Raw genomic sequence first — 19,124 nt, forward strand, 5'->3', positions numbered from 1 at the left:
GGGGTGCCCCTGCCATGGCAGGGGTGGCACTGGATGGGATTTAAGGTCCCTCCATTCCCAAACCAGTCTGGGATTCTGGGATAGCCCCTGAGCTGGAGGGAAGCAGACAAATGACCCCGAGGTGAAATGGAGCAAGCTTGATTTCACAGAAATGCCGCTGCAGCACAACCTGGAATTATAATAATAATAATTTTGGAGTTCCAGCTACAAAATTATTCCTTCCCAGAGTTGTTCCCGAGTTATTTAGAGCTAAAATGCTCAGAAGTTCTGCTGCTCTTCCTGTTAAAATACTTCTGCTCCTTATCCCTCCTGGCAGACAGAAATTACAGACGTATAAAACCACACTCATGATAACAGTAAAGTTTTGGCTGCTCTTGTTGAATAAATCCAATCATCAGCATTTTGAGCCAGATTTTTAATGGCATGAATTATGTTGACTTTATTCCACCTGATGTTGTTCCTCTGCCTTGTGCAGGCTTTTAATCCATTTAGAAGACCAATACAGGCCATGATAAACAACCTCTAATGATATCAAACAAACAAAATTTCCAGTAGAGCAGCTGTTGGCCCAACAACTACTCCAATAAAGGGATATTACGTAATAAAACCAGAAAAGAGCAGCAGTTGTGTGCTTGGGAAATGTATTTTTATTAGCCTGGTGGTTTTGGAGCTCCATGTGAAAAAGAGAGGGCAGAGTCTGGACAGGGCCAGTGTGTGAAGAGCCAGGGAAGTGGTCAGGTTCTGGCAGTGTGGGTCTGGTGCTCCAGTGGCTCCTGATGTGCTCTGGGTCTGTGTCCATGTTTTTACAAAGCTCTACATCCCTGTTTTCACAAGGCTCTATCCATGGCCACTTCGGTCAATGAAATGTCGTGGGTAGGATCCTCAGCTGCTTCTGTTTAAAGAAACAAAAACAATCCTGTGCTGTCCACGCTGCCCTGCCCTCCAGACTCAGCCCAGGCTTTCCAAGGTCAACACATGGTTATTGATCTGGCACCCAGAATATCCCTTTGAGTGGAAAAATCCTCCCTGCAGCCTCTGCTCCCAGTCACTGTGGCTCCGGCTGTCCCAGCCCGTGGGGACAGCAGCTGCCCAGCTGTGACCTTTGTGGTGACACAGCTCTGAGGAGGCTTCCTGTGGGATTGCAGGTTGGCCTGCCTCTTTCCAAGGGCCAGGGCTGGCAGTGATTCCCAGCGGGTCTGCTCCCTCGGGCTGTTCCCAGCAGTTTTGGGCCTGGCTGCTGGTTTGGCTGGGGCTGGAAGGGCTGGGAGAGCTGGGCTGAGCTGGGGGTGCATCCATCTCTGTGGCACTGGGAGCACACACAGCAGGATGGACAGACAGCCCCACTGGGAGCACACACAGCAGGATGGACAGACAGCCCTGCTGGGAGCACACACAGCACAACGGACAGCCCTGTTCCACAGGGATCCCAGGCAGCACACTTGGACAGCTGGCGTCTCCAAGTCATGCCCAGGAAAGATTTGCAATCAGAAGAAGGATCTGTTCAGGAAAATGAGGTGTTCAGGAGCCCTCCCACAGAATCCCATACAGGCTGGGGTTGGGAGGGGCCTTAAAGCTCATTCAGTTCCACAGGCAGGGACCCCTTCCTCCATCCCTGGCTGCCCCAAGCCCTGTCTGGGAGCCTGCAGGGATGCAGGGGCAGCCCCAGCCTGCTCTGTGGTGACACTCAGCCCTCACAGTGTCCCCCCTCGCTGTCCCTCCCTGGCCTGCTCTGTGGTGACACTCAGCCCTCACAGTGTCCCCCCTCGCTGTCCCTCCCTGGCCTGCTCTGTGGTGACACTCAGCCCTCACAGTGTCCCCTCTCACTGTCTCTCCCCAGCCTGCTCTGTGGTGACACTCAGCCCTCACAGTGTCCCCCCTCGCTGTCCCCTGCAGGTGACCATGCTGCGGATGGTGTCGGAGCCCCTGGCCGGGCCGTGCCGGGGCTGGCAGCGCTGGGAGCCGCGCAGGGAGTGCAACCTGCCGCTGACGGCCGTGCGCCTGGCCTCGCTCAACCAGATCCTGGACCCCTGGGTGTACCTGCTGCTGCGCCGCATCCTGCTGCGCAAGTGCCGCCAGGCGGCCAGCGCCGTGTCACACTGCTCCAACGCCGCCGAGTGCAGGGACAGGGACAGGGACAGGGCCCTCACCCTGTCCCAGGAGATCGGCCGCACCGCCGCCTGAGGGACGCTGCACAGTGGCCTGAGGAAAATGTCCTGAGGAAAATGTCCTGAGGGGACATTCCCACAGCTCTGGGAGCCGCAGCCACCTGGAAACCCTCCTGGGAATCTGCTCTGCACCCCCTCACAGTGTCACTGCTTGGACCCAGAGTGCCACACTCTTCCTGCAGGGCGCCACAAGTGCTGGGGTACAGCAGGACAGGGCGCTCCCTCTGTGCTCACTGTGGCTGAGCTGCTCAACGGGATGGGGACATTGCATGGTCCCTGCAGAACGAGATAAGGGACATTCCAGTCACTGCAGGCAGGATGAGGACATGCCATGGTCACTGCCACTCCTGGCTGAGCTGCACAATGGGATGAGGACATCCCATAGTCCCTGCAGACAGGATGAGGACATCTCATAGTCCCTGAAAACAGGACAAGGACATCCCATGGCCACTGCTACTTGTGGCTGAGCTGCAGAATGGGATCAGGACATCCCATGGTCCCTGCAAACAGGACGAGGACATTCCATGGCCACTGCCACTTGTGGCTGACATAGAAGTCTTGTGGGCCTGAAGTAGAGCCTGAGGGGGCCTCTCTTGCTTTAAGGTGGGGAAAATTTGCTTTCCTGACAGCCAACAGATTCTAGAGAAGGAATTACCGAGAGGACTGACTTCTGGGAATGTTTAATACTAACATTATCTCCTTCAGAGAGTCCTTCCTTTTTTCTGGAGGGGCAAGGGGAGACAGGGAGAAAAACTGCAGGAATAAGGGAAAAAAATCGATATTTGATTGGATTTCAGTGTCTTAAAACTGAGCAGGGGTGGTGGCAGTGATGGAACATCCATCCCTTCCAGGAACTGAAGGCAGCACGAGTCTCCTGAGTCACAGATGTGTCCTGATAAACACTCGCCCGTCCGCGTGGCCGCTGAGGGGAGCTTGAGGAGGATTAGCACTGGGGCAAGGGGAGAAACCCCGGATTTTTCCCTGTGGAATGCCCAGACAGGCTGGAATTGCTGGAATTGCTGCTTGCACAGCAGCCTCAGAGCTGCTGGGGGCAGAGGGAGAGGGGCTGCAGCAGGCACTGCTGCTCATTCTCCTGGAAGTGCCCCTGTGCAGAGGCACCGGCAGCAGCCAGCGCTCTGTGAGGAATGGGATGGCACTCTGTTCCTGCAGTGCCCTACAGAGTGCCCAGAGCAGCATCCCAAAGAGTTCAGCTCCTCCAGAAACACAAATGTGGCAGCTCTGGGAGGTTTTAAACTGCAGCAGACTGGAAGCAGGGGGTGGGAGTGTGTGAATTTGTCAGGTCTTTTCCCAAAGGATCTTCCATGGTTTAGTTACAAACTCAGTTCCAATCCATGTGTGCCACATCTGAGGCTTTTTTTTAAAAAAGCTGTGTCTTAATGCATTTTCTTCACCCTTTTGGAGCTGACAGCCTCTCATGTCTCCTGTTTTCTGGCCTTCGAGGTGAAGTTAAATGCAAATACAATAAAATACAGCTGATATTCCATGTGCCAGGCACTGTGGAATTCAGGGGTCTTACAGGCAAATGAAGTCCTGCATCTGTGAGGAATTTCTTGCACAAAACCTTTATTTTACTCTATTTGATTTGTTTATAAAAGGAACTCCTCAGCAAAGAATCTGTGCCTTCACTTTTGTTCCGAATTGTCCAATTCTTGTCCACACAAATCTGATTTTATCCAGGTGATGTCTGAGTCCAGCCTAAAAGCCAAGGTTTAGCTTTAATTGAAGACCCAGCCTAAAACTTATGGATTAAATGCCTTTTTTAGTTAGAGTTGCTGGACCTTGCTCTGTGCTGAGCTACTCCTGCGTGTAACAACTACAGGTTCATCAGTGCTTCAGTTGCTGGGTGGTGCTTTCAGGGAAAATGGGCTCTTTCTGCTTTAAAAAGCCCCTTGCTGGAGTCAGACTGTCTTGTTGGAATGGTTCAGGGCTGGAAAAAGCCCATGGTGTGCAGAGGATCCCTTTTGTTCCCTCTGTGTACTTTTCCTTTGGGAAAGAGCTCAGCAGAGGCGCTCACTTGTGAAATATGTCGGGATGACCTCAGCCGCCTGCTTCAGCCCTGGCCGGCACATTCCTGGCTCCCAAATTGTCTGGGATCAGGCTGGGATGGAGAGGAGTTCTGGGAGGGAGAGGCAATCCACCCCTGTGGTCTGCTCCCTTACAGGAGGAGCAGGGTGCGGTGTCTCTGAGCACCACGGATCCCGCATGCAAAACCGGCAGTGTCACATTGGGAAGGGCCCTCCAGCAGATTCAGGGCAGCTGGTTCTTAATGTGGGCGTGGCTTCACTCCAGTTCACATCAAACAGTGCCTTTTGTCATGAATATTCGGTGTTTGGGGTGGGCCCCTCTGTACCTCCGTGCTGGGGTAAAAGGAAAAAGCTACTTCATCAAAATGGGAAGGGATGGGAGCCTTGTCCAAATGGTGTGGGATGGGAGCTTTATCCAAGTGGGAAGGGATGGGAGCTTTGTCCAAATGGGAAGGGATGGGAGTTTTATCCAACTAGGAAGGGATGGGAGCTTTACCCAAATGGGAAGGGATGGGAGTTTTATCCAACTAGGAAGGGATGGGAGCTTTACCCAAATGGGAAGGGATGGGAGTTTTATCCAACTAGGAAGGGATGGGAGCTTTACCCAAATGGGAAGGGATGGGAGCTTTACCCAAATGGGAAGGGATGGGAGCTTTGTCCAAGTGGGAAGGGATGGGAGTTTTATCCAAGTAGGAAGGGATGGGAGCTTTACACAAATGGGAAGGGATGGGAGCTTTACCCAAATGGGAAGGGATGGGAGCCTTGTCCAAGTAGGAAAGGATGGGAGTTTCCTGTTTGTTTCCAGGAGAGGAGGAGTGGGAGCTGTGCCCTCCAGCCACAGCTCTGTGAGGGGCTGCCCTTCCTAAACCCGATCCAAGGAGCTGAAGTGCCCTGGCAGCTTCCATTCCCACATTCACGGCATGGGAAGCTGTGTTTGAGGCGTGTTTCTTTAACGATGCCTTTCCAGCCTGCTCTCTCTGTGTTGTTCCTCCACCCGAGGCCCTTTGGGAGCTTTAGGGCACGGAGGATGCACCTGGAGATGATGGTGTGCCTGCAAGCCACTGGTGTGTGTCCCAGAGCTGAGCGTGTTGGACCGGGGAGGGTAAAACCGGAGGACCCTGGCTGGGCTGTGTTTCTGCGGGAGCTGCTGGGTGGGGCCAGAGCAGATCTTATCTGCCCGGTGATCCAGGAACTGCCTGTGGGAGCTGCTCTGCTGGGAATTCACACAGGGATCCACTGGGGAGCACAGCACGTGCACCCCAAACCACACAGGGATCCATTGGGGAGCACACCACCTGCACCCCGACCCCAAACCACACAGGGATCCATTGGGGAGCACACCACCTGCACCCCGACCCCAAACCACACAGGGATCCATTGGGGAGCACACCACCTGCACCCCGACCCCAAACCACACAGGGATCCATTGGGGAGCACACCACCTGCACCCCGACCCCAAACCACACAGGGATCCATTGGGGAGCACACCACCTGCACCCCGACCCCAAACCAGCCCGGGATCCATTGGGGAGCACAGCACCTGCACCCCGGCCCCAAACCAGCCAGGGATCCATTGGGGAGCACAGCACCTGCAACCCAAACCAGCCAGGGATGGGGATCCGTTTGGGATCACAGCACATGGGACTGGGACCTGCACCCCAATCCCAAACCCTGCTCGTTGGGGAGCACAGCACCTGCACCCCAAACCAGCCCAGGGATCCATTGGGGAGCACAGCACCTGCACCCCGACCCCAAACCACACAGGGATCCGTTTGGGATCACAGCACATGGGACTGGGACCTGCACCCCAATCCCAAACCCTGCTCAGGCTCTGCAGTATCCCAGCAGAGGTGAATCATCTGCAGCCCCCCTGCCAAGGCTGTTGCCATGTTTTTATCCCATTATGCCTGTTATTTTATTGTGGTTTTGCATTGTGGAATTTAACAGGAACTTTTTGAGCTCCTCAGGCAGGTTGACACCGGGGAGCAGCACTGGGATGGGCACCCCAGCCCAGCAGAATGGGAAATCCCTGATTGCCGCGGGGTCTGAACTAACCCAGGAGTTCCAGGCAGGCAAACCCCAGAATCCCTGAGGCTGGAAAAGCCCTCCCAGATCACTGAGTCCAACCTGTGACCAACGCCCAGCTTGTCACCAGCCCAGAGCACTGAGTGCCGCATCCAGGCCTTCCTTGGACACCTCCAGGGATGGGGACTCCATGAAATCCCATAGTAAATTTCCCAGGTGATGGCAGGAACACCTCGGAGCCAGCCCCCACTGGATAGCTGGGTTTGAGTTTCCCTTTATCAGTTTGATCTCAGTTTTTAAGAAAATAAAACAACAAAAGGCAACACAGAACCCAGGTTTGAAAATGAGCAGAGCACGGGAGAGCTGTGAAGGCAGAGGCAGAGCTGGGACCACAAAAGGCAAATCTCTCTGATCTTCAGCAGCAGCAGCAGGAAGAGCCTGAGCTGATAGGTTTGGTTGCCCAGGGACAGCAGAAAGCTCCCCAGAATTGTGCTGTCAGGACAAACAGCTCCTTCAAGATGCGCCAGGCTCTGCCCAGGGTTACAGGAGCCTTGGAGGGATCCCACAGAATCCCAGCCTGGGCTGGGCTGGGAGGGAGCTCAAATCCCACCCAGTGCCCCCCCTGCCATGGCAGGGACACCTCCCACTGTCCCAGGTGCTCCAGCCTGGCCTTGGGCACTGCCAGGGATCCAGGGGCAGCCACAGCAAATCTGGGAATTCTATTCCAGGGCCTCCCCACCCTCACAAGGAGGAATTCCTTCCCAATCTCCCATCCATCCCTGTGTTTTCCAGGATCACACCCTGCTCCAGGACCTTCATGGAGTCTCCACCCCCTGCAGTCCCTTCCCTGGCACATTTCCCAGGCCTGTTGCTGAGGGCTGCAGGGCTGGCCAGGTGTGTCCAGCCTGGACCCTGCAGCTGCCCAGGGCTTGCTGGGGAGCAGCTCCACAGTTCAGGCTCTGCAGGTTCCTGTGGGCACCATAAACTGCAGCTTTTCCCTGCAGAGCCTGGCTTACAGATTAACTCTGCTGCTGCTGCTGCTGCTGCTCCACGGCTCGGCTGCCCCAGGCAGAAGGAAGCGTGGGCAGTGCCTGGGCAGTGCATGAGCAGCACCTGGGCAGCACCTGGGCAGTGTCTGGGCTGTGCTGGGAGGGTCTGTGCTGCTCCTGCTGCTGCAGCTCCATCCCAGCCCTGCATCCCAAGGACTTGCCCTGCTCCCCATGGGCAGTTCTGCCCTTCCCAGTCCCACTGCCATCCCCAGGGAGCCCTGGATGTCCCCCTGGGTGTCCCCTGGATGTCCCCTGGATGTCCCCTGGATGTCCCCGTGGGTGTCCCCCTGGGTGTTCCCCTGGGTGTCACCCTAGATATCCCCCTGGGTGTCCCCCTGGATGTCCCCTGGATGTCCCCTGGGTGTCCCCTGGGTGTCACCCTAGATATCCCCCTGGGTGTCCCCCTGGATGTCCCCTGGATGTCCCCTGGGTGTCCCCTGGGTGTCACCCTAGATATCCCCCTGGGTGTCCCCTGGATGTCCCCTGGATGTCCCCTGGGTGTTCCCCTGGGTGTCCCCCTGCTCCCTGCTGCACACTCTGGCTCTCCTTAGCCAGACCCCAGGCAGGCCCTGGCTCCCTCCAGCTCTGCCTTCCCTCGCAGCATTTCGGGTTTTTCGGGGCTGAAGCCAAAAGGAGAATTAATCCTGAGCAGGGCCAGGCTTGTCAGCAAGACAGAGCAGCCCCAGCAGGGAGGGGGGAGCAGGAGCTGAGCCCCCCTGCGCTCCAGGGCACAACATGAAAGAGCTGCTCTGAATATGAAATATGTCAAATATGCCCAAATGCGTTTTGTAAAAGACAATGTATTTATGTTTGGGGCTGCTTTGTTTGAAGAATCCATCATGGGCAGGGATAGAAGCCCCAGTTATTTTTGTTCCTGTAAACACAGGGCTTGGACAGACCTTGCCCCCCCTGTTTGCCCGAGGAGCCACAGCTCTGCCATGCATCCATCAGGACACGTCAGCTCAGCATCTGTGAGGGCTCTGGGGCTGGCAGATGAAAGGAAGTGTTCATCCCCCCTTGGAGTGCTTCTTCAGTGCAGGGAGTCCTTCCCAGCACTCCGTGCTTTATGTGACAGGTTGGACTTTGCCTGATGTGTTTGCAGCTCCCTGGCTCTGCGCAGAGACAAACACAGGCTGGAAACCCTCTGCCCACATTTGGGCACGGCTTTGTCCTGTGCTGGCCTCAGGGGGAGGTCAGAGCCGGGCAGTGCCACCAGGGAGCTGTGCCCAGCCCCAGCCCAGGGAGCTGCGCGTCTCACCAGCACCCCGGGCTGAGCCTCGTGCAATGCCCAGCCCAGGGAGGGCTCGCTGAGCCAGGGGGCTGCACACGCTGGGGTTTGGGCTGGGAGTGCCCTGGCACAGAGCCCAACCACCCCAGGGCATCACCCTGGCATGGGCAATGCTCCAAACCCACCTGGATGCCAGCCTCCCTCCAGCCCTCCCCAGTACGGGCGCTGGGGCTGAGACGGATCTGCAACTCTGAAGGGCACAACTTCAAACATTCAAACCCAAAGGAACGGTCTGGGGACCTGTAAATGCCACAGCTTCAGACATTCTAACCCAAAGGAAGGGTCTGGGGACAAGGTGGGGATCAGCCAAAGCTTGGGCTCAGTGATCCTGGAGGTCTTTTCCAAGCCAGATAACGCTGTGGTTCTGTGGCTCTTTGAAGCACGGGTCGGCTGTGGCACACAGCTGTCCCAAGGGCACGGCAAGGCCAGCTCTGTGCAGGACAGAGTGGAAGCCAGCAGGGCTCAGTGGCCCGGAGCGGCACAGCCCCGCTGCCCAGCTCCTCCTCAGGGGTGTTTACACTGTGCCAGCCAAGAACGGCCTGTCCCGGTGTCCCCTGCGCTGGTGGCAGCCAGGACACGCCGGGTGCCCGCAGCAGGACCCGGTGGTGGCAGTGGCAGCTGCCAGGGCTGGCAGGGCCAGGCTCCCTCCAGGTGCCACCTTTGCAGGGCTCCTGCTGGAGGTGGCTCTGTCCCACCGCTCTGGTGGGGACGTCACCCCCAGCAGTGTGGCCGTGGCATGTCCCACTCCGTGTTCAGGGTACAAAGGCACCCTCAGAACAGCAAAAACAACCAAGAGTCAAACGCAGTTAATACTGCTGTTAAAATTAGGATTTTCTCTAAAGCTACAATGGAAAGAAAGCCCAGAGCATAAAGATCAGCCCCAAACTGAATTTGTTTGGGTCAGCTTAGCTCAGGTCCTTCAGAGTGGATGGATAGACGCCGTGCTCAGTGGAGCACACCTTGGCTGATGGAGAGCCCTGTGACCATGGGGAGGGCGCGGTCACCCCAGCAGGAGCCCCCGAGCGCTGCCGGGGACAGGATCCATCCCCAGATGGCAGAGCTGCGTTCCCGGGTCCCCATCCTCCATCCTCGATGCGATGGGGACTCCCGAGGTGGGGACGGCCCGTCCGTCCGTCCGTCCGTCCCGCACGGGTTTCACAGGGCTGCACAGCCCGTATGGGATGCTCACACAGGCAGCTCCCGTCAGCTCACCCACGTTAATGTGGGAAAGCCGAGCCAGAGCCATGTCGCTGTTTGTCCCCGTTCCCCGTGGCACAGCCCCCGGACCCGTGTCGCTGTTTGTCCCCGCTCCCTGCAGCCCGGCCGCGCTGGCACGGACAGGCCCCGGTGTGGGCAAGGAGGGCTCGGAGCGGTTTCCCGACAATGGCTCGGTTAATGATTCAGCCGCTGCTCCGGCAGCCGTGCCACCGCGGGCACACTCACAGCAAACAACTCCGCAAGGGACACCGCTGTCCCCGCTGTCCCCTGTGTCCCCGGTATCCCCGGTATCTCCAGTGTCCCCGGTGTCCCCAGTGTCCCCACTGCCCCCGCTGTTCCCAGTGTCCCCTGTGTCCCCTTGTGTCCCTTCTGCTCTGTGCTGAGCTCACCAGGCTCACCCCAACCAGCTGCCCCTGGCCAGGAGGGCATTTTAATTCCCGTTTTCCACTTGATCCAAAGGTCCCCATCCCACCTGGACATCAGTTATCCTTGGCTCGTGCCACCTTGGAGTGGCATAAAACCCCTCAGTGATGGAGTGGAGTTAAATCCCTCACTGCTGCTGGCTGTGCTGTGAGTCCGTGATCTTCTCCAGCTGTGTTTACAAACACCAGGGACCAAATTCCCCTCATTTCTACACAAATAATTTTAATTAGCATATTAAAATAGCTGTCTTAACATCACCCTGTCACCTGCCTTCAAGTGCATTTACAATGCCCCTTTCCCATCCCTAAACTCTGAGGCTGGGATCCCCAGGGAGTGTCCCAGGGCTGTCCCAGGCTGTCCCAGGCTGTCCCAGGCTGTCCCAGGCTGTCCCAGGCTGTCCCAGGCTGTCCCAGGCTGTCCCAGGCTGTCCCAGGCTGTCCCAGGCTGTCCCAGGCTGTCCCAGGCTGTCCCAGGCTGTCCCAGGCTGTCCCAGGCTGTCCCAGGCTGTCCCAGGCTGTCCCAGGCTGTCCCAGGCTGTCCCAGGCTGTCCCAGGCTGTCCCAGGCTGTCCCAGGCTGTCCCAGGCTGTCCCAGGCTGTCCCAGGGTGTCCAGGCAGGCATTGCACACCGTGGCAATCTCCCTGCCTGCATCCAGACCTCAGTCCTGCCTGTGGCTGTGACAGTCACAGCCAGAGCTGCTCCTCAGTGCTGGGGATTCTGAGCTCTGTGGGGTTTGAAGGAAGAACAGGGCAGGAGCTCCACAGCCTCTGGAGCACCAGCTGCTCTCTCCTGACAAAACCAGCATTTAGCAACGCCTGGCACCCCGATGGCCTTTTCCTTCCCAAAATACCCGGGCTGAGCAACACCCCAGAAATGAGAGCTGCTCTCCCACATCAGAGGGGTTTGTGCAAGTGTGACCCTGGATTTCACAGCAGGCACGGGGTGCCCGCGGGACATTCCCAAGCTGCTTCCCAGCACTGCCCCTCAGGAGACTCACCCTGGATTCACACCAGGCACGACCTTTCCCAGAATGGGAGCTGCCACCGTTGGGAAAGGCTGGTGAGAGTGCAAGGGCTGCTTTCCAAGGGCTGATGGTGTTCCAGGGGCTGGCGTTCCAAGGATTGGCATTCCAGGGGCTGGTGTTCCAAGGATTGGCATTCCAGGGGCTGGTGTTCCAGGGGCTGGCATTCCAGGGGCTGGTGTTCCAGGGGCTGGCATTCCAAGGGCTGGTGTTCCACCACCCGCGGTGAGGGCTTCATTCCCAAAGCCCTTGGGTTTACCCATGCCCAGTTGTCACCACGTGCTCCCAGACCCAGCCCACTGGGGACACCAGAGCTGCAGTGGTGGCCTTCCCACCGGTTCTCCTCCCTTTTTGTGTCAGCAGCACAGAGCTGGAGCCAGAGCCCCATCAGCTCCCTCCAGGATGTCCCTCAGGTGCCCCAAGCCCTGCTCTGGGGCGAGCTCCATGGTGCTGCTGGTCACTGCTGACCCTGGCGGGGATCTCCCTGTGGCAGGTGAGCCCTGCCAGGGGGTTTGGGCACTGCACGGCTGCAGCAGTGACCCTGGAGCTCCCTTTGGGGGCTGCTCTGTCATTACAGCTGTTGTGGCTGATCCTCCTGCCTGAGGACACGGAGTTACCCTGGCACAGGAGCCGTGCTGAAATCCTGGAGAGGTTTCCCAAGATCTGGCAGGCCCGGCAGGGTTGTGCAATGTCGGGGACATCACCCAGGGTCTGTGTCACAGGGAGGGCACGGCTCCCTGCTCCTGCCGGTGTCCTGGCACACGGAACGAGGTGGGCTCTGCCCTGAACCCTTCCAGCCCAGCCCAGCCTGGGCTGTAGCTCTGGGGTTTTCACTCTTGCACCAAGATCAGGGCAGGAGCAGGTGAGAGGCAGGATTGTAGCAAAGAGGTTTTATTCAAAAGAACCGCGTGGTTTTTATAGAGTGGTACAATGGATTCTGTTCTATTGGCTGACTAACAGAAACATCTTTCTCATGCACTGTCTTTGAGAGGAACAGAAAAATAAAGTAGAAAAACAGCACCTGTAAATTGTTTATAGTCAACAAGTTATCACATCTTTCCAGCTCTCTAAAACTTCCCATAAGCTGCTGTGAGAAACACTTGCTGTTTCTCTCTCTCTGTCCCATGGCACAGACATGGGTTAGAAACCGGGGGTCTCGCTGATTTCCCCTCTCCTGGCAGCCCCTGCGGTCACACCTGGGTCAGGTGAGGGTGCCGAGAGGCCCCCGTGCCCTGCGGGGCCCCCCTGCAGCAGCACCCCGTGCCCACGGGCACTTCCCAGGGGAGCATCCCCGGTTCCATCCCTATTGCCCCTCCAGCTGGGAGGCACCATCGTGCTCGCAGGCTCTGGGGCGTTTTTCCCTTTTGGCGATGGATTTTGCGGTTCAGAGGGACCAGCCCAGCCTGTTCCTGGCCCAGGGCTCTCTCTCCTCCTGCCCCGGGCTCTGCTCCTGTGGGATCCAGGGAGGAGAGGGCTGGCAGCGCTCCGGGAGCAGCAGAACTCCCAGCGGAGAGATCCCCTGTGACAGGGAACGCCGAGGGATGGCCACAGCCCCGAGCAGGAGCTGCTGCCAAGCCCTGCTCGGGGAAGGGAGCCTCACCCAGGGGCACCACAGCAGCACTGGGAGCACTGGGAGCCCTGGGAGCGGCAGCAATGGGGACAGACAGGGCTCGGCCCCCTCTGTGCACGCCCCATTGCCCAGCCTGGCTCCTGGAGAGCCCCTCACTCACACCAGACCCACAGGGGATCCCTGCAGAGCCCAGGGCCAGGCTGGACACTGGGGCTGGAGCACCTGGGACAGTGGGAGGTGTCCCTGCCATGGCAGGGGTGGCACTGGGTGGGCTTTGAGGTCCCTCCCAGCCCAAACCAGTCTGGCATTCCGGCATTCCGTGATCCTTTTGATTTCACTTCTCATTCCCAGGGTTTCCATGCCTCCCCATGGATGGGGTCCTCTGGGGGGGCTCAGGTTCCCTGGAGGGCTCTGCTGGCTCTGGGGTTGGGGTTTGTGATGGATTTTGAGGGCTGGGGATCACCAGGACCTCTGGGATCCCCAGGGCTGGAGCTGGTGCAGGCACAGGGCAGGGGAGGGGGCAAGGCTGGGCCCCCAGAGCCTCCCGTGTGTGTCCTGACCCCACAGAGCTCTGGGACACCCCATAAGGAGCAGTGGGAAGGGGCTGGGCGGGTGACTGGGTGCAATCCCTGCCTGTCCCTGTCACGCTTTGAGGCCTGGCTTCAGCAGCAGTTGGCATTTCCTGCGGAACCCAGCACCATTCCCAACACCCTGTGTGTCCTGGGAGCTGCTCCTGGCAGGGCCAAGGGGACAGCCCAGCCCCAGGGCTGCACCTTGCGCTTCCCAGCGCTGTAAATTAAGCACGAGAGCCACAGTTTATTCCTTTTTTGGGAAGCTTGTACATCTCCTCCAAAACATCCCCCCGCTGCAAATCCTCCCCCTCCGAAGGCACAGGGGAACCCAGCCCACGGGGGCTGAGCCCGAGGCAGCAGAGGCTTCATTTGTGCTCTGCTCACTGTTTATGGGGGTTTTTAATGAAGTTTCTAATGTCACTTAATACCCAAGTAAGTTTGATTTCCCTGAGTTCCCAGTGAGGCTGTCCAAGGCAGAGCAGCCCCGGGGCTCCCAGCTGCATCCACAGCCACAAAATGCCCTTCTCTGCCACATTCTGTGGCCACGCTGAAAAAACCTCTGAAAATTAATGGTTTTGCCCCAGTCTCACCTGGTTTTTCCTTTTTCTCCCTCAGTCTCAAGCATCTGCTGAGAGCTGGATGAGCTCGTTCCCCATTCCACTGCTGGGAGCTGCAGCCATTCCCTGGGAACAGAACAGAATTCCATCCCTTCCATGGCACCACGAGCCCAAAGCCACTCAGGAATCTGCTCCAGAGGCTCCGTGTGAGGGCAGCTGAGCACCTGGGGAGAGCCTGACCTGGCTGAGCCTCAGAGGCACCAGATCAGGGCTGGCTCCTTGTGTCAGGACCTCAGCTGAGCACAGCCTGAAAAAGGAGGGAAAAAACCTTAAAAATAAACATAACATATAAAAAAAGGCAGAAAATCTACTTCTGCCACAGCTTTGTCCAACTTCCAACCCTACTTCCAGTTCCAAGTCTTGTTTAAACCCACCCAGTCCTGGGAGAAGGGGAAACGCTGAGCCCTGGAGGGGCATTTTCCAGGGAAGAGAAGAGAAGGGGGGACCCAGACATTCCATGGCAGAGGGTGAATCATGGTGATGTCACAGTGATATAATTGTGATGTCACAGTGATTCACGGTGATAGTATGATGATGTAGCTGTGATGTCATTGTGATGACAACATGATGTTACAGTGCTGACATGGTGACATCACTGTGATATCAAAGTGATGTCATGGTGATGTCATGGTGATGTCACAGTGATTTATGGCAAAGGCCACTGCAGATGCCCCTTCCAGCACCTCTTCCCAACACCCTGTGGGGTTTGGATTCCATGTTGGATTTCATTTCCCGTTGGGTTTGGATTCCAGTTGGGGTTGGATTCCATTTAGGTTTCATTTCCAGTTGGATTTCATTTCCAGTTGGGGTTATTTTCCAGTTGGGTTTGGATTTCATTTGGGTTTGGATTCCAGTTAGGGTTGGATTCCAGTTGGGTTTGGTTTCCAGTTAGGGTTGGATTCCAGCTGGGTTGGGATTCCAGTTGCATTTCATTTCCGACTGGGTTTCATTTCCAGCTGGGTTTGGTTTCCCTGCTGGGTCCGAGTATGTCAGCCAGATTTTGTAGGGCACGACCCAACCAATGACATTTGGTGTCTGTCCCTTGTTTTCCTGCTCTTTCAGGAAGGCTTTCCTCCAGGGATTTCTGCACAGGGCCTTTGGGAAAAGCTGCTGCTCCCGGGGGCTGGAGCTGCCCCAGGCCGTGCTTGGAGCTCCAGCCTGGAGTGATGCTCCAGGGATACTCTGTGCTGGGATGGACCCTGCCCTGCTCCTGCCAGCCCCACAGCCTCTGGGAGACAGGGCAGGTGGCCCTGGGGGGGAAAGGGGTTGGAATGTTTCCCATTTCCTAACAGGAAGGGCAGCTCAGGGAAATTCAGGCCCTGCTCCGCTGAATTGTTCCGTGGGCTGGTTTCTGCAGAACACAAATAGCACATTTACCCCCATAAAGACATTAATAATTCCACTGGCTGGAGTCTGAAAGGTGTTTCTTTTATTCTAAGTGTTTGCAGAGCGAAATTAAACTGCTGTAAGCACTGGAGAAAGGTAATTTATTTTTGTTTCCATTTTCCCTTTCAACTGTGGCATTAAATATTAACTGCAGCGTATTTTACCAAGCACATCAATTCATTTCCTGTGGGGCAGAACCAAGCAGCCTCCAGGGGAGCTCTGCTGGCCTTAATGAAGCCCTGCATTAATCGGAGCAGTGGAGCAGACCCTGAGCAGTGACCCTGGGTGGGAAGAACCCCCCAGCACCCGGATTTCCCCGGGGCTGCTCTCCTGCTCCTCAGATCCGCCTTCAGCGGCCTCTGCTGAGGCTGAGCTGCTGCAGCCTGGGCTTTGAGGGGGACACGAGGGGGACACGAGCCACTCCTGTGCTCCTCGGGGTCAGCCCCACGTGGGCACCAACCCCACAAACCCCCTGAACCCTCGGGGTCTCGGGTTTTGGTTGTTCATTGCTGCCCCGAGCTGTGCAGGATGTCTCTGCTTCGGCCCATCAGAAGAACGAGTCAGAGCTCTTCAGTTTTCGGTCTTGGGGTTGTTTATTAATTCTTATCTATAAAATTTTCTTTCTGCCCAGCCGGGCAGCCACAGGCACTCTGACTGCCCCCGAGGCGGTGTTGTATTTTTATACTACAAACTACGTGTACAATATTTACACTTAATTCCCAATACCCATCACCTGTGTTAGACAGTGAGCTTCTACTCTAAACCAATCCAAAAGTGCCACCAGCACAGCAGAAGATGGAGGTAGAGAAGAAGAAGAAGAAGAAGAAGAAGAAGAAGAAGAAGCAGAAGCAGAAGAAGAAGAAGAAGAAGAAGAAGAAGCAGAAGCAGAAGAAGAAGAAGAAGAAGAAGAAGAAGAAGAAGAAGAAGAAGAAGAATTTTATTATTATACTACTTAAACTTCTGTGGCCTTCAGGTCTTTATACAAAGCTGGGGATTTGCTCCACGGTTCATAATCAAACCCGCAGGTGCTCTGGGCTGTGTGCCAGGGTCTCTGAGCCCCCTGGCAGGGTCCTGGCAGCTCTGGACACCCAGAGGGATGCACTGAGTTCTGACAGGGACCGACCCCACAAACCCCCTGAGCCCTTGGGGCTGAGCCCTCACCCTGCCAGGGCCAGAGCTCAGCCCAGCCAGGCTGCTCCCAAACCCCTCTGTTCCTGCTCTTGGGTTTAGAGCTGGGCAGGAAGACAAGGAGGAGACCTGGAGCCTCCCTCCAGGGGCATTTGGGTGGCTTTGTGTCCCCTCAGCCGGAAATCAGCTCTGAGGGGACAATGTTCTTCCCAAAGGACAGCACAGCCTCCAGTGGGGGTGCAGATGGGAACACGAGAGAAATCATCATTGTTTTTAGAACAAGCCACAGGAGAGTAAGAACCTGCTAATTCACAGAGTTAATAAGGTGGGAAAAGCTCTCCAAGAGCATCAGAGCCAACCTCTGACCCAGCCTTGTCACCAGCCCAGAGCTCCGAGTGCCACAGCCAGTGCCTCACTCCTGTTCCCATCTGGGGTTTATCTGTAATACATCTGTACATGTCCACACTTCCCAGTGAATGCTGGAGGCTGGGCTTGATGGCCCCTGTGGATGCTTTCCAGCTCAGGATATTCTGTCATTCCGTGCCTCCCTTGGTTCCAGCTGTGCTGGTTTCTTCCAGGCTGCATTGTTAAAGTAAAGCATGAGCAGCAGCATCCTCACACAGCAACAACAACAAAAGCAGTGTTCCATCTGTCAGGCTTTCCTTCAACCTTCCACAGGGCTGCAAAATCACAGAACAGTTTGGGTTGGAAGGGACCTCTGGGGTTCCTCTAATCCACCCCCCAAAATAGATCAAAAGTTGCTTTTGCTTTCCCAGCAGAAATGCACGTGGCTTGTCTGTCATTAACTTACTCTTTAAGCTACTATTTTTCTTGCAAAAAGCCCTGACTCAGAGCGCTCTTGAACAGCACCACTTCCCTTGTTCAAAATAGCCACCACAGTTCTTTGAAACAAACCAACCCTCAAACCACTTCCTTCCCCCTGGGGTGGAAGCTGCTGGAGCTGGGGTATCAGGCAGCCCTTGTGGTGCTCAGGGACTGCTCCTGCTCCTGGCCGTAAACCCAGGATTTGGGCTGCTGGAGCCCCAGGAGCAGCTGCTGAGGCTGTGTCTGCCCCACACTCAGGATTGGGGCTGTTGGAGCCCAAGGAGCAGCTGCTGAGGCTGTGTCTGCCCCACACTCAGGATTTGCACTGCTGGAGCCCAAGGAGCAGCTGCTGAGGCTGTGTGGCCCCAAGGACGAGCTGCTGAGGCTGTGTCTGCCCCACACTCAGGATTTGGGCTGCTGGAGCCCCAGGAGCAGCTGCTGAGGCTGTGTCTGCCCCACACTCAGGATTGGGGCTGCTGGAGCCCCAAGAGCAGCTGCTGAGGCTGTGTCTGCCCCACACTCAGGATTGGGGCTGCTGGAGCCCCAAGAGCAGCTGCTGAGGCTGTGTCTGCCCCACACTCAGGATTTGGGCTGCTGGAGCCCCAAGGAGCAGCTGCTGAGGGAGCTGAGGCTGTGTCAGCCTGACCCCCATCCTTGCAGCTCCCCCAGGGATGGAAATCAATCGGATTGAGGCAATTCCAGCTGCAGCTTGGCTTCCAGCAGCTCATTCCTCCCTCTGCTCAGCAGCACCTTAGCCTGGGGACAGCAGGAGCAGGCAGTGCTCCCCCACATCCTGCCTTCACTGCCCTTTATTTTGCTCCTGTGTTTATTTATTGATCCTTTGGCAGCAGCAGTTGCCATGGCACAAAACACCAGCGGTGCCAGTGCCCTCCTGGTTCATAAATACCAATTATGGCAGAGCAGCTCAGGGTTCTCCATCTGCACAATCCCATCCAGTTTCTCCCCCATCTTCTCTCCACGGGTCATTCTCTGCTTTCCGATCAGGATTTACCTTTTCAAGGCCCTTTATTCCCATTTCCCTCAGCCCTGGGCAGGTGTGGGGCCATCCCATGGCAGGATCCAGGGCCAGGAGCTGCCTTCAGTGGGGCACAGGGACGGAATGGGAGTGTGGGGCAGGGAGCAGGGCTGGAGGCAGAGCTGAAGCAGCAAAAAGCTTCTGGCAATTTTCAAAAAGAGAGGATTGCCCAGCAAGAGGGAATCCCAGACTGGTTTGGGTTGGGAGTGACCTCAAATCCCATCCCTTCCCACTCCTGCCATGGCAGGGACACCTCCCACTGTCCCAGGTGCTCCAGCCTGGCCCTGGGCACTGCCAGGGATGCAGGGGCAGCTCTGGGCACCCGTGCCAGGGCCTCCCTGGCTGCCCTTGCCCTCAGCCCTGGCACAGAGGCCGTGTCACAGCTGTGACCCTGGCCAAAGGACAATTGCAGTGTGAGGTGATGTCCCAGGGCCCCTCGGCCACAGGAATGTGCTGGGTGGGCAGATGTCCCTCCTGGCCCAGCACGTGAGCCCAAAACAGCAGCAAAAATCACATTGGTGTTGGTGTCCATGCCCAGCATCCCCAGGAACATCCCCTGCCCTTGGCACCTCAGAGCTCTGGGAATGGCCTGATCTAAACCCGGCCTGGTGTGAACCCGGCCTGATTTAAACCCAGCCTGGTGTGAACCCAGCCTGATGTAAACCCGGCCTGATGTAAACCCAGCCTGATTTAAACCCAGCCTGATCTAAACCAACCTGATCTAAACCCAGCCTTATTTATGTGGATTGACCTCCAG

The sequence above is a fragment of the Geospiza fortis genome, unplaced genomic scaffold (assembly GCF_000277835.1).
Source record: "Geospiza fortis unplaced genomic scaffold, GeoFor_1.0 scaffold496, whole genome shotgun sequence".
NCBI lineage: Eukaryota > Metazoa > Chordata > Aves > Passeriformes > Thraupidae > Geospiza > Geospiza fortis.